The sequence below is a fragment of the Capsicum annuum genome, chromosome 10 (genome assembly GCF_002878395.1).
Source record: "Capsicum annuum cultivar UCD-10X-F1 chromosome 10, UCD10Xv1.1, whole genome shotgun sequence".
NCBI classification, from domain to species: domain Eukaryota; kingdom Viridiplantae; phylum Streptophyta; class Magnoliopsida; order Solanales; family Solanaceae; genus Capsicum; species Capsicum annuum.
Window position 1 is genome coordinate 198199759 of NC_061120.1, and position 13847 is coordinate 198213605.

Sequence of the window (13847 nt, forward strand, 5' to 3'; positions counted from 1 at the left end):
GAACTACCTTATGTGATGTTTGAATATTTTGGGTGGTCATCAAAATGCTTTTAATAAAAAGGGTGATGTTTAAATATTTTGGGTGGTCATTAACATGCTTTTGAATAAAAAGAGCTATGGATATGAAGTGGTATTATATGAATGACGTGGTATTATATGAATGACTTGAATTCGAGACTATTTCATGAAACTAAGCATTCATTGAACAAAGTGTTTGATATGAAAGATCTAGGAGAGGTATCATTTGTTCTGGGCATTGAGATTCGAAAGATAGATCTCGTAAGTTATTGGGGTTTTTATAAAAGGCCTATATTGATCGTATTTTGAAAAAAATTCTTATGAAAAATTGTAAGCCCGGAGATATCCATGTGATGAAAGGTGATAAGTTAATATTACAATTGTGTCCCAAAATGATCTTGAGAAAGATTATATGAAAGATGTGCCTTATCCATGTATTTTTTCCGTTGTATTTCTTGTAAACTGAGTGTTAATTTTATTTATTTTTATATTGGCTGAAGTAAAGTTGGCTAAACTAAAACCTTCTTAAGAATGTGTTCTGGCGACTATGTTGTTAAATATTCATTCATTTATTTAGTTTCATATGGTTAAATTAAATTATATAAATGGTTGTTTATTTTATGAAATTTTTTAAAAATCTAAGTTATTGTTCATAAAAGATTTCAAATTGTTATTTATTTATTCATTCTATTTGATTTTGGTTTCATTTGAATTGTAACTAAATCAGATTTATAATATTTTTAGTTGAGTGGATACTTACTATGTCACATGAGCAAATCAAGCAATGGCATGTTGAGTCCCTGAGATTGAATTTATTTTGTAAATTAGAGTAAATAGTGTACACTAAAGTGACCAATTTGCTTTGTTTTATGAGACTTGTTTAATGATATCAATAAGTTAGAATATACAATGATCTGCCCAAAGGAGATTTATTGTGTGTTTTAAATTAGTATTGTGATGAGCCCCATTATGTGAAAATATTCTGATTTTAGTAAATTTATCTGCCCAAAGGGGATAGGTTTCTGATATTGAAAATATTTTCTTGCCCTGCCCAAAGGAGGGCTACTTATTGATACTGCGAGACTCATCGTTGCGATAAGATTATTATTATTATGTTTTGCTATTTTGATAAATTCATTCATGTTATGTTGTGAAAAGTTACCATTTATTTAAACAATAACAATATAGAAGTTATGGTTTTGTCGGGCTTTAACTTTAAGTGATGAAAAAAAGATCTTGAATTTGCTTTGGGCATGGCTGACATAGATCAAGCCTTGTGTGAGGATGAGCCTTCGGCTCTCACTGATTCTAGTACAACTGGTGAAATAGAATTTTATACTAAGTAGGAGAGATCTAATAGGCTATGTATCCTTATCTTTAGAAGGTCGATTGTTGAGCACCTCAAAAGTGGCTTGCCTGAAACTACCCATTCTAAAAAAAAAAGTTTCTTGCCCAAGTAGAACAAAGATATCTTGTATCCAATTAGGCTGAGACTGCAGATCTAATAAATAAATTTACAGGGATGAGGTATGACTTTACTAGGAGTATTAGAGATTACATACTTTAGATGGTCCACATTCAGTCCAAACTGAAAACTCGTGAAATAACTCTTCCTGAAACTTACATTGTTCACTCTTGTCTTAACTCTTTGTCTGATGAGTTTAGCCAAATAAAAACTACCTATAATACCCAGGATGAATCTTGGTCAATCAATGATCTCATCTCCAAATATGTTGTTGAAGAGGGAATAATTAAAAGGGGGAAGGGTTAGGTTGCCATGTTAGCTTCTCATGGTTCCAAAGAAAGCTCTTGCAAGGGACCTAGGAAGTTTGAAAGATCTAATAATTATACTTTTAAGAAGGGTTAGGACAAAAAAACCATGGTAAGATTAGACTGATTATCCTGGGACCAATAACATGGTTTTTAAGAAAAATAGTAATTGTTTCTTTTGTAAGAAACCTGGTCACAAGCAGGGAGATTGCACCAAATTTCATTCTTGGATTAAAAAAAAGGAGTAAAAAGAAGGAAATAATCTAGCTCTTATTAATTTTGAGTCACACTTTATAGATGTCCCCATTAATGCGTGGTGGTTTGATAATGGAGCTACTGCTCATATTGTCATTTCCTTGCAGGGGTTCAAAAAACAAAAGGAACACAAATAATTTGGAGTCAAGAATTAAAGTCGCCACAGATGTCCAAGCTGAAGTAGAGTTCATAGGAACTATAGTTTTAGACTTAGAAACTGGTTATAAGCTTGTTCTTGAAAACACTCTTTATGTATCGTCTTTTAGACAAAATTTGATTTCTATTCCAGTTTTAGATAGATTTGCTTATGGTTTTAATCCTCTTAATGGAAAAGTTAATTTGCTTTTGAACTCCCGAGTTACTGGTCATGGAATCCTATCTGATGGTTTATTTAAAATTTTCTTAACTTTTGATATTGAATACAACTCTTTTAGTTCTGAAATTGTTGGGTCTAAACGATCAATTTTAATGAAAAAATAAGCATGTTATGACATAGGCTATTATGTCATATCTCTAAGGATAGAGTTGATAAATTGGTTAAGTCTAATATTTTACCTTCTCATGATTTTGGGGACATAGGAACATGTATTGATTGCATTAGAGGAAAGTTGACCAAAAAAGAGGGGGGAGGATGCTACTCGTAGTTTTGATTTATTGAAAATCATTCACACAGACATAAGTGGTCTGTATTCTACTACAATATATGGTTCAAGTTATTTTATCATTTTTATTAATGACTTTCCTCGATATGGTTATGTTTTTCTTATTAAAGAAAAATCAGATTCTCTTGAAATGTTCAAAGTGTTTAAAACTGAAGTAGAGAAACAATTGAAAAAAGTCATTAAGATAGTGAGGTCTGATCGAAGGTGTGAGCACTATAGTAGATACAAAGAGACTAGGCAACAAATAGGACTCTTTGATCTAGAGCTACATCAGATGGATGTTAAGACAACCTTTTGAATGGTGATCTTAAAGAAGAGGTTTACATGCACCCCAAGGTTTTTTATGGTAAAGGCAGTGAGTATCTTGTGTGTAAGTTGAAGAAATCTACCTATAGCTTGAAGCAAGCTTCTCGACAATGGTACTTTAAGTTCGAGGAAATTATAACTTCTATGGGATTTGTCGAGAGAAAGATTGATCATTGCATCTATCTCAAGATCAGTAGGAGTAAGTTCATCATTCTCACTCTTTATGTTGTTGATTATTATTGTGCACACTTACTATTATTTTATTGTATTAAGGCATTTGCCTTACGTGTTGGCTATGTCTTATATTGATAAGATCATATTGTTGTTTTATTAGATCTTTCTTTTGAAAACATATATGGTATATCGTTCTACCTTGTGGATTTTTCTGGTTGTTGCACCATGTAATATGTTGCACATGTTGAACCTTAAAAATTAAGATTTTCTGGTGAAGCATATATTGTTTTATTGCTTGCACATACTGTAATAGAAAATCGTGGTGACGATTTTTCTATGGTACGCATGTTGATTTTAAGCGTACATATTGATATGAAAAATTGTTGGAAGGACTAACAATGAAATAGCCTCGATTTGGAGTCCATGTTGGCTATTTCTTGCTACACTACCACATCATTTGGTTTATGTATACAAAACTTCAGTGTTTGTAATTATGGACTGGTCTTGTGTCGTTGGTTGATGCAACTACTGTTGCAGTTCAACAATGATGTTTTGCTTGACTGAACTATGCTGGAGATGGTGTTTCACCACTAAATGTTTATGGCCACTGTCTATTCAGCCCGAGAGTCATTTTCATAAAAATAAGTTTTCCAAAACTTTTCTTTAAAAGTTAACGTAGTCCAAGTGGGAGAATGTTAGAATTATTTATTTTATGTGGACCTAACATTAACATTTTTATTATGTTAAAGTAAAACGGGTTGATGTTATTAGTTGGTGGACAAGACACAGGCCATGTATTCATGCGGATTCCATATGGGCCTTATCCATTTCATGTTATTGTAGTAGACCTGTGAGTCCATAATGGGGGGAGCACTAGGTTAAGGCTTTTAAGCTTTTAAATATAAGACTAGGCCCTCTCTCCTGGTTTTAACATAAGACGCATTCTCATAAGCTGTCAGCAGTCATAAGCAAAGGAGAGCAAGACTCAACCTAATTCGTCTTCGATTACGTGTTGCAATGACGGACAAAGGTACGCATCTTTCCTCTCGCATATTTCGCTACTTTTATAGGTGTTCTTGGTTTATGTGAACCTGTGGTGTGCTTTTCTTTAAATCTAACATTTGTTTTATCTACTTTTCTTTTTGATTCGTTTAAAAAATAATACTACTATTCTTATTGAAGAACATTTTGAACATTTGATCAAGAATTCATAAAATTGATGAGAACAATTGCGAAATCAAGAATTTTGTGAAGGGTGTTTAAAATTTAAGTATACATACTTATACTAAGTACACTTGACACATATACATAATTGAGAATAATTTTTCTTCAACTGATCACCTTGAACCCATGAGGGTACGTTACTGCAGCAATATCGTGTAGACTTTTATGCATGGAGGGTTCTTATAAACCGAAAAGGTAACTTTTTATTTTGATTTCCCACTTTTTTTGTTCGATATACTTTGGACAGTAATTTGGTCCAGTAGGGAAGAATCCAAGTAATTGACATACAGTCATATCCTAGTGATTAAGGAGAAAGGGCATAAATAGCAAGTTTGGCCTTTTCTAACACTTACGATTCGTTACTTTGTTTGAGTGGTTGTTACACATTGCTTCCTAATGGATGGTATTATTTTGTTCTATATTATATTACAGTGTTTTAGTTTGCTAAATACACATTTGGAAGATTATATCATTTGTTATCGTTATCACACGTAAATAATTTGAAGGAAAAATCTATCAAAAAAGTAGGATACCAGATGAACTATTATAAAAAAAAGTAGGATAAAGGATAAATTCGATAATCGGCAAAGACAAAATGAGAGTAACATCGATTGATCTGACCATATACATAGCAGAAATTTTAGTGCATCGATATACATAGCAGAAATTTTAGTGCATCGATTGTTCTATTTAAGCAAAGATAAAATCAGAGGGACAAACAAGCTGTTATAAATATGTACAAAAAAATTAATGTTTGTGTTTAATTCCAAAATCAAAGCTAAGGATTGCAGATGATAGTATTTCCACTACCCTAAGAAGCAACAAAACAAAATTTTACCACTAAAACACACTCATCAGTTCTTTTTTCCCTTCATTCTAGTCCCCCAAATTGCACAAACAAAAACTTCAATGATCATATCATTCATTCAGTGCCCTTATTAACATATTTGTTGCTATATTTAGGCTGATTCTTTTAGCTGTAGCAACAAATTTAACAACTGGTTGTCACCATCTTAAGTTACAAGGTTAAATCATGCCAAAAACACACAAATTTTGATGGCTAAACTGCATTGTTAATGTTAATGACAACTCTTGTGTGCTTCAGCTGGGAAAATAGATCAAATGCATCAGCAATTTTGCTAATTTCAAGAACCAAAATACTATAGAAGCCTCCTTTGAAGGTTTAAGAACTCAATGCGAAGACTTGTAATCGAAGAAACCCATTCGAAATGAAAGCAAATGTTCTCATCATAATAGTTTCAACTGTCAAGGCACCGGCAAGACGTGACGTAGAAGAAAATTAACAATGAGTAGCTTGCAATCGAATAGCTGCTATTAAGGTTCTTAGCATAGTTAAAATTTACAAAGCAAAAGTTAATTATAAACTCAGTCTTTATTTGTAATCAGATGTGTTGTACTTCAGGTACGAAGAAAAGATATTGGCTGTTGTGATAGGTTTATTGGACAACTATTTCAGCTCCTTTAATAATGTGAAAGACTCATGTTGGTTAGGCATGATGAATGGTGCAGTTGATGAGTAGCAGCTGAGGGTGCAATGATTGCTGAATTTTCAAATCCTGATGACGCTGCACTAGAGAACAGTGGCAATGTAGGACTCCCACCATGCGTATTTTGGTCTTGCCAGATCCATTTTAAAGAGGTGTCAACTTCCAAGCCCTTCACTATTTTTGAACCCTGGAGGAAGCATTTGAGGATGTTTATTTGGTACATTGTACTGAATAAATTCACAAGACGAAGCATTACGTTGAACTACTACATAGTAATTTGACAATCTGCAAGCAAGATGTTGATTAATTGTCTCAGTTACTGCAGTAAAAGTTGAAGTAGTTGCTGGACATTATCCAGTTTTTTAGCCATGTTATACATTATCTAGTTTCATTAAGCCATGTTCTCTTAACTTAGTTTAGTGGCTGATTTTTAGATGTTAGTGGTTTAGTTGTGTTGGATATTGCTGATTATGGAATCATATACAAAGTAGTGGATTAATTATAGGCTTTAGTTATTGCATTTTTTTAGTATTTAAGAACCACTTCAGATTAATGAAACATTAATCTTTGTACAGTAAATTATTTGTTCTTTTCTTTCTTTCTTTGTTTTCACTTCAAAGAGTTGAAGTTAACCTGATAACTCCAATAAATTGGTATCAAGAGCTCTCTTCTTGAGGGGCCTGCATTTGAGGGAAACATATCTTTCTCTTCTTGTTTTTTTCTCCTATGGATTCAGAGACTCCTTTCACTGCACTAGTACCACCTGTCTTCAAAGGTGAAGGCTATCATATCTAGGTAGCAAGAATGGATGCATATATGGAGGCAAACAATTTGTGGGAAGCTTTTGAGAAGGACTACAAAGTTCCTCCCTTGCCTGAAAATCCAACCATAGCGCAGATAAGGAATCACAAGGAAAAGAAAACAAGAAAATCAAAGGCTAGAGCAATGTTATTTGCTGCAGTCTCATCTGAAATTTATGTCAGGATTATGACATTGAAATTAGTTGTTGAGGTCTGGAATTTCCTAAATAAAGAATATGAAGGAGATGAACGGATCAAAGGTATACATACTCTTAACCTGATCCAAGAATTTGAACTTCAGAAAATGAAGGATTCAGAGACAATCAAAGAGTATTCTAATAGATTACTCAACATTGCCAACAATATAAGATTACTTGGCTCTGCATTTCCTAATTCTAGATTGGTTCAGAAAATTCTAGTAACAGTCCCCGAATGGTTGAAACAACTATTTTCGCACTAAAAAATTCTAAGGATTTGTCACAGATTAATTTGGCAAAACTATTGAATGCTTTGCAGGCACAAGAATAGAGAATACTTATAAGGTTTGAAGGATCTGTTGAGGGTGCACTACCTGTAAAAGTTCAATCAAACCAGGGAGACCAAGGAAAGAAGAAGTGGAACAACAAGGGAAACTCAGGTTCTCATTCTCCTGGGATCCATAGGGGAGAGAAACATGATTTTCATCCTTTTAAGAATTGTGGAAATAAGGGTCATCCACCATTCAAATGTTAGAGAAAGATAGATCAACAGTGTGAGAAATGTCAGCAGATGTGTAACACCCCGCATTTCGGGCTAGAATGAAAACCATCGTTTCTATGCGTAGATAACCCAAAATCCATAAATACTTTGCAAATTTAGCATGTAATTATATAGTGTTTGAACCTATTTGATCATGAATTGATATCATAGAGGTCCCCAAACTCAAGGACAAGTTGAAAGCTTTCCTATCGTTCGAGTTTGAGTGAGCGTCGAAACTTGGGTAAACTTCAATTGGCCATAGCTCTCTTTATATAAAGAATTATAGGTCCTACTATATATCAAATAAAATATCTTCAAATTATCTTTCCAACAATATTAATTTTGCCTAAATCTGATACCCGGGCGAAAAGTTATAGTTATTTTCGTGATAGAGGCAGTAACTGCGCCCGATTAGAGTGCGACACACGCTCTGTCGCACTCACCAAATTTCCAGAAGTTGTTTTCACATTTTTAAGGGAAAATTGGGTATTTCCAATCCCTTGGCCATCTTAACCACGGGATTACATTCCCAAACACCAAAATAAGGTTATTTTCTCCTAAAATCACCAAGAACCCTCCTTAGGGTTTCAACCCAAAGATCAATATATCTCAAGATTTAACCGTATATTTTCCTTAATTCTTCAAATTTAGAATTCTCATTACGAGGGATACAAGAAGCACCCATCAATCGTACGTATAGTATCCCAAAAGACAGAGTTCATTCAAAAGCTTCTAATTTAAGGTATGTGGGGTTCTTCCTAAAAACTACATGGGCTTGTTGGAACGCTTGATTATGATTTAAAGTTTATCAAGCATGAATTTAAAAATGGGTTTTGGAATCCATGATTTTAATTATGCATCATGAATGTTTTAATGATATTGTTGTTTGGCCTTTAGGCCTTTCCCCCTTAAATTGATTTACATCTATATGTATATGTATGAAATTGAAGATTGTTTGAGAGCACAAATTATGAAACCCCTCTCTTGTGATGAATTAAAGTTTGTGATCTTGTCGGAAAAGAGTTGAAATGCATGTTTTACGTTTTGAAAGTAGTTGTCTCAGCATTATAGTATTTGAACATGATTTAGAGATGATGAGAGGGTGTTTCTTAATAAAAAATTATGTTCTTGTTTTAAAGAGGAAGAAGTGCATGTAATTGAGAAACTTGATATGACCACCTTGTATTATTGAAATGTTGATAAAGAAAAAGTTTCTTGCATGTGTGTACATGAATTTAAAAGAAAGAATTCTTTGAACTGATTTATTGTTATGGTGGTCCCAAAGTACATGTTTTGAAAGAAGAGATGATAATATGCTATAAATGGATCAGAGATATGACTTGCAAGTCAATGGTATGACGATACCATATAAATGAATGTCATACAGAGTTAGATCTTTCAGAGTTTGATTTTAGAGAATGCATGTTTTAAAGAGTTAAAAACTGGTTAATGTGAGTTAGGTGGTTACCTAAAGAAAGCACGAGTTAGATGACTCTATGCCAGAAATCGTGAATTGCCAACACGGGAACTTGGTACCCTACTATGTGATCTTGTGTACCTAGTACTTTGTTATCCCAAATTGGGACTTATGGTTTGCAGCCCTGCTTTATGATCTTGAGCCCAACCACGACATAGTGACTTGATTGGGGTTGTGGCACCCTGTTGTGTGATCTTGTGTGCTCTTCCCTCACTAGCACTCCTATCTTGGTAGGAACTGAGATAAGGAATTCAGTGAAAGCTATGAAATTTTAGGGTATACCACCTAGCGCAGAAGTAAAACAAAGAGCGTCACAAAGTTAAGATGATTTTATAAAGTCCTTTAAATATGCCCATGTGATTTTACCATATGATATATTTGTGAACTATTTAAATTGATCTCACATATGTTGAATATAAATTATTTTTTTTTGATTTGCTCTGCGTACCAGTACAATTGTATTGATCCCCCGCCTCTCAGGTTTTGAGGCTCAATCTAGGGGTCTGGCTAAGTAGTAGAGTATTCAGAGAGAAGTGATTCGTGTAGTGGTGAGCCTTTTTTATTTCAGAAGGCCTATTTATTTTAGATTATGTTATTCCTTTTGTTTTGGTCTACTGAGGGCCTTGTCCCAGTTTTTGGACAGTTGTCATTTGATCATGTAGTAGAGATTTTGCAGAGTAGTTCAGATGTTGTTTAGTGGATATTTGATTTCCTTATTCATTGTTAAATTGAACTTAAAGTATGACCATGGTTCAGTTGTGAATTATTTTTCACATCTTTTCTTTATTGTATGAGTGTTATGCATGACTACCAGATAGAGAAGGGCGTCTGGGCCTTCGTGGTTCGGGATGTTTGTTACGGCCAGGACCTCGGTTTGGATCATGACAAACTTGGTATCAAAGCATGGTTCATGGCCCCAGGGTGTCTGCAAAATTACGTCGGGTAGAGTCTTGTTATGGGTGTGTAGTGCGCCATACTTATAAGCAAGAGGCTATAAGGCGTTTAGGAATGTCTCTCTTTCTTCATGTTCTAGTTCATGCAATAGAGTCAGAATGTTCCTTTTTCATAAATTAATGCTATGGTGTCACCCATACGAAAGTAATAGTCATCCCAATTCTTTCCTTACTCTGATGTTCATAGACATGTCTCATTATTGGGGTGATTCAAGTGTAGGAGTTTAGAGTCTAAATTGTATGGTTTTTTCTAATTAAATCATATAAGATTCAAAAAAAATTGTGCAAGGACTTGAGAAGAGTTCGTTAGTTCTTCAGAGTGTATAGATTCTAGTGTAAACCTTGATCTTAAAGAAATCGTGCTTTCCAGCCTGCAGTATTAAGTGTATTCGGTCCTTTTCAAAAATTTATGTTGTAGATGTCATACTTAAGGAGGGGATGATATGTAGCAGAATGTGGGAACTGTATTTCCACCCGAGTAGTCGTATAAGTTAAGTGTTGGTGTCATGACCTATTGGTAGTGATGTTGGACTAAGAAGTTGGTGATGTGAAGTCACAAAGTTAGAAGTCAGAGTGAGGGTGACTTTTATATAAATAAATATTTTAGTTGAATAATCGATGTTTTAGGATGATTTACCCCTTTTTAGTGATAAACTAATATGGTAGCTAGTAGCATGTGTTGATTGTATGGTAGTCTGTGGGGGAAGTGTTTGACTCAGATTTTTATTTATATAGAGTAAGATATGTATTCTTAGATCATTTATTATTGTGTGTCAATTTTCTATCTCTTGTAATCTTGCTATCATTGTATTGTTGAAACTAAAAGTCTAGTGAAGCCGTGTGGGGCTCTTTCAATTCACTAGCATAGTTGCCTTGTCATTCCTCTCATTTTCTTGTTCAAAACACAAACCTATTTCGATTCACTAGCAACTTGTTATTCATCTTGTTGATTCTTGTGTTGGTTGGAACTGGGGGTTTAGAGGCATAACGGCAAGAAAAGTGGTAAGGGCAATTTATTGAATATATGTATAGTTGAATCTTTTCGCATGAGATTGAATTGGTAATGAAGTGATATGTCCTTGTGTGTTAGTTTAGTAGAAGGTAGAGAAGGATTTATTAGTTATGGTGAATTGTTGTTTGCTTGAAGTATGAAAATAGCTAGATGAGCCAGTAAGTTATAATTATAGACTCATGGTTGTTTGTAGAATTTGAAGGTAGTCTAAATGTACGCTTAGGTAAGTAAGTGTGATGTGATAAAGTTATATAAGTAGATAAGATTGTATGGGGTTATAATATAAGATTAAGGTTGACCATGTCTATTACGTGACTTTACCCCCCTTGACCTTCTTTTCTTTGGTAGTTGTAAACTAGTACTACTTGTGAGAAGGTATGTAGTAGATTTTGAGGCATAACAGTGATGTCATGAAGGTGTTTTGGTTTTGGGCTGTATCTAAATAAAATGAGATATTTGGGTAGAATATCCCAATTTGATGGACTAGTATATTGTGTTGGATTCTTCATTGGTGGTAGAAAGAGGCGGATCCAGGATTCAGAGTCTCTGGGTGCCAAGTAGAATCATCGATCAAATTAACCAGAGACTCCAAATTCTAGATGCGCATCAACTAATGGCCAAGGGATTCATAACCCCTTTGGTGAAAAACTATATTATTTATAGATGATTAAGATTACTTTTATGTATATATAGGAGATATTGAATCTCCTTTTACTAGTTCGTGTGTTTACTTCTTTCGATTTTGAACCCCATTAAATTTTGGATGCTTTAGTTTTTTTTATATTCTAAAAGAAAAAGCAAGAAAATCTTTCAATGTCACAAAGGGGTGTGAGCATTGAGAACGCAATGAAGTGATAAGGCTACGATGGTGATTGACAAAGAAATTTTGCAAAGTTGAGGACGAGAGAGAAGAAGTGCGATGGAATTGACAAAGCCAGCTTAGAAAGAAGAATGGACAAGGTTGTGTTAAAAAGTTGATGAGAGATAAGAGAAAAAAAATGTTCATCTTTTAGCTTAATAGTAATAAACAAAATACTAATTAATAAGAAATAAAATAAAAGTCAAAGAAGAATCATAATTGATTCACATGAATTAATAAAAGTTGTCAAAAATCTAGGTTGCCAGCAGGTTTTGAACCCGCGCAATGTGGGCAAAATCAAAGGTACTTTTCCACTGGCACTAAGCATCAATTTCATTCTTTGAATGGCAAATTTATTATTTATATATAACTTTCTATATATACGCACTATAATTGAATTAATAAAAGTTGTCAAAATGGTTGTCAGCAGGTTAGATCCCACGCCCCTTGGGCGTAACGAAAGGGCCTTTGCCACTGGAACTACAGACCATTTTCATTTTTTGGGTGGCACGTTTATTATTTATACATAATGTTCTATATATATATACACCTATATACAGAGTTTTCATCAAAGTTCGCGGGTGGCGTAGAACCCTCACAGGCCTTAATAGATCCGCCCTTGGTGGTAGATGATTGATGCTAGACTATAGGCTTGATGTGTTGAAATAGTGCATGTTAATGAATTATAATAAGGAAAACCGTAAGGTCATGATCGATTATTGTGGCTACGGAGTTCTAGTGTACTATTGTTTCTTGATGTTTTATTTCATAGTTTCCAAGTGACAATTGTGTGTAAGGTTGGGTTGTAAATCATATTTAGCACTAGACATTAAGTTTGAACAGCGGATGGCCATAAAGGTGGATGTGATTATTTCTTGGTTAATTATACTAGTTTTATGGAAACGATCTAATAGGCTTGAAAAGTGCATGAAAGAGCTTAAGTTTATTTGATTCGTAATGAAGTATGATGTTATATGTATGAAGTAGAAGTATGCCAAGGTGATATGAGGCTGCGGTATTTTTCTAAGGCTATTGCATGTTGTGTGTGGCTAGTGGTACCATTGAGTTGCTAGGTGGAGAAAGACTAGTTCGATGGTATATGGTGTTCTAAATAGCCAAGTTAAGGAGTTTGGTTGATAATGTTGAGCCTTTTGATATGATCTTGATTCTCATAGTAGAGAGATATAAGTTTGGAGTCGCGATATTGGTAGGCTATGTCGGAAGTAGTATGATTCATTAAAGGCTTAGTGATATCTATTTTAAGTGTTAGAATCTAAGTTTGAATTTTTAAAGGTTGAACCGACAGAAATAAGAGTTGAAGTGCTAGAGGGTATGCACTCCGACTATAGGGATACTTATGAAGATTCAAAGTTAGTAAGTGTTCAAGTATTATATGATAACTATTGGGGGGCTATAGAAAGATAGAGTGTATCTCAGAAGGTAGTATTAACAGTGGATTTTCCTACTTCCAGTGTAGTCATTCAGGTTACGTTCTATTTAATTGCGTGTATTATCATATTCTAGACCCCAGAGTGCAGTTAGTGTGGTTCAGTTTAGAGTTTAGTAAGGGAACTCTCAAACTTAAGATGATGGCTTAAAGCTAAGGGGGAGATGATAGAACAAGTGACCAAGGCAGACTCTCAGATTTTAGTAGTAATACAAGTATGATATAGAACATCAGAAGTGAGAGTGAGGCTCAACCCATTTTTATCTCAGTATTTTTTTAGTTATTCTAATACATAACTCATGCCTTACGTTTCAGTTCCATGATCATAGTTTATGTTCATTCATATGATAGAGAATCATGTACTCTTCCAATTCCAAAATGAGGAGTTCCGGTTCATTTTAGTAGTCGGAATCACATTCCATAAGTTATGAACTCTAATTTGAGGTCATGCAGCTTATGAATCATGTACTCACACTTTATAGTGTGCTCAGTTTTCGTAACTCATGCTGCACGCCAAATGATTGGCGAGATTCAGCTTATAGCCAGGTATGCCCTCAACTCAAATCACTTTGATGAATCCATGATGTTGATTTGTTGTTCCTCAGGCCTCAGTTAAGTTTCAAGTCTCATATAATATACTTCTA

The 13847-nt window shown here is 34.2% G+C and overlaps 1 pseudogene; it reads right to left on the reverse strand.

The window, feature by feature from the left end:
* Positions 1-5877: 5877 nt before the first annotated feature.
* The window catches only part of LOC107844549, a 33375-nt pseudogene continuing 25405 nt past the window's right edge, over positions 5878-13847 (reverse strand).